We start from the raw sequence: 2,378 nt of genomic DNA on the forward strand, positions 1-2,378 counted from the left end.
TGCAATAATTCAAAGCTCCATAAATGAATTCAAGCAAAGAACTAGAGTTAAAATCCACAAATATCAATCAAAACTCCGTCAAACCCTAAGAAAAACTACTCCATAATCGTGGAGGAAGTCATCACAAATATAATTAAAGAATAAGAAATCATCAATCTAGCATTACAATCCAAACTACCGTATTGAATTGATAAAAATATGATGAAATCATGTGTCTTGTAGCCTCCTTCCAAGGTGTAAAAATCCTCTAAAAATCGTATTTTTGGTATATTTATACCATGTAGGAGCGGGCCTGGACAAAACTATCCTTTCCAAGCCGAAGTAGAAGAAATACTCTGTAAATTTTGCAAATGCGCGGTGCGCATGTGGAGAAGTTCAGATAGTTGATTTTTATACTCTGCAGGAATTTTGCACTAGCGTCCCGCAACGTATGGCGCGACGCGGTAGTGCAATTTTCCTAGAGTAATTTTTGTTTTTTCACTTTTTAACATCCACACTTGGTTCTCGACCCCTGAACGTGATCCCGTCTTAATTTTTTGGGCTTTTACTCAAATTTCAAAGGTCTAACTTATTCAAATTAGCTCCAGTTTATCTTAATAGATCGGAATCATTTTCTGCAAAGGCATAAAACACATAATAAGCGTAAATCACCATTATTTAAGCTCAACCACAAGTAAAATGCAGTGATTAGAGTGCAAACTATGACTAAAATACGAGTTTCTAGCCTACCATCAGGACCATGTCGCTTTCGCAAAGAAGACTTTCAGGGTCTGGGCAGGCTTTGCCTTCGCGATCGCGAGGCCTTTTTCGCGAACGCAAAGAAGGGGTAGCTGGGCAAAGACTTTATTAAAGTCGGGATTTTGGCTATTTTGCCTATTTCTCTCATTTGTTGGACGATACCCAACTATGGAAGGTAAGTAGTTTCTATACAATGTAAGTTAAATACATAGATTATGGGTAGATTTTAATATGAAAAATGTAAAAATTTTAGGAGTTTGTCGAAAAAACCTAGATTTTGATAAAAATGATTTGCGCTTACAGTCAATATTCGATATATTTCTACTTACTTTTACGATTTGTGCCAAGTTATATCACGTATTCTTAGAACTACGTATAAATTCAAATCTATCCGCTTTTCGGGTAAACACATACCCCGACACGGATTTGATGACTGATTCCATAACTTGAACACACGACTTATAGATCACACGAAGATAACATTACTATTATTTCAAGATTCCCTTTGACATGTGCATTCAGATTGATACACCTCGCAACCCTCGTCCCATATTAACAGTCACTTTAGCTCAAAAAGAATATCTCAAAATAATTGTCAACTTAGAAAATCAAGACTAAATTTAGTAATTGTTTCCAACTATATCCTTAATATTAAAGAAGCAATAATTATTTTTTAATATTGCTTAATTCTACAAAAAAGTATTTAATAAGAGTAACCTATTAAAGTATACCTTATATTTAATATTTTTAAAATAAATATAAAAAGAGTTAAAGTGACAATTAAAATAGAATGGCGAGAGCACATTTAATTTTAAAGGGGCGGCTATTTCAGTATAATTAAAGGGACAGAAAAGGTCCAAAAATACCCTCGAACTATCGGAAATAGCTCAATTATACCCTATGTTTACTTTTGGTACCAAAAATACCCTCGTCGTCACTCTTTGGGACCATAAATGCCTCACAACTAACAGATGGTCACATGTATATCCTACGTGTAATAAAATACGTGACAACTCACTAACCCATATAATTTACCCATTAACCTAGATGGTAACCCGCGACCCAGTCGTCTAATTAAAGGGGCAAAACGATTTTACGCTTCATTTCTCACTTACCCTTCTAAAGGTGTCTTAGAGAGGTGATTTCAGAGGTTTCAGAGGAGGATTTCAAAGGAATAACAAGACAAATTGAAGATTATTTACTATTATCTGAAGCTATTTAGGTAAGGCTTCATCTTAGTTAAGCTTTTCAACAATTATTAGCTGGTTTAGGTCATGGGTTATTTGTGACTAGGGTTTATGATTTTGGGGTAATCTCAAATTTTTATTTTACGTAATAGTGACGTACTGTTATTTGGATGAAAAATACTACTATGTTTTTGTTTAAGGTGTCATTTTCGAGCATAGTGATAAGTTATGATTTTGTGAAAATTTTTAAGTGACAACAATTTTAGTCATTGAAAGTGACAACAATTTCTTATTTTTAAGACTACATGTGTCCCTTTCTTCTATAGTTTATGCCGTAATTTATTATATGGTCCTTTTATCTTTTTGTTTACCTTTAGAGTAGATCTCCTGAATATTTAAGTTTTAATTATAGATAATTTATTGAATGAGCCCTCTTTGTCTATTTCTGTTTTT

This window comes from Nicotiana tomentosiformis, chromosome 10 (genome assembly GCF_000390325.3).
Source record: "Nicotiana tomentosiformis chromosome 10, ASM39032v3, whole genome shotgun sequence".
Classification (NCBI taxonomy): domain Eukaryota; kingdom Viridiplantae; phylum Streptophyta; class Magnoliopsida; order Solanales; family Solanaceae; genus Nicotiana; species Nicotiana tomentosiformis.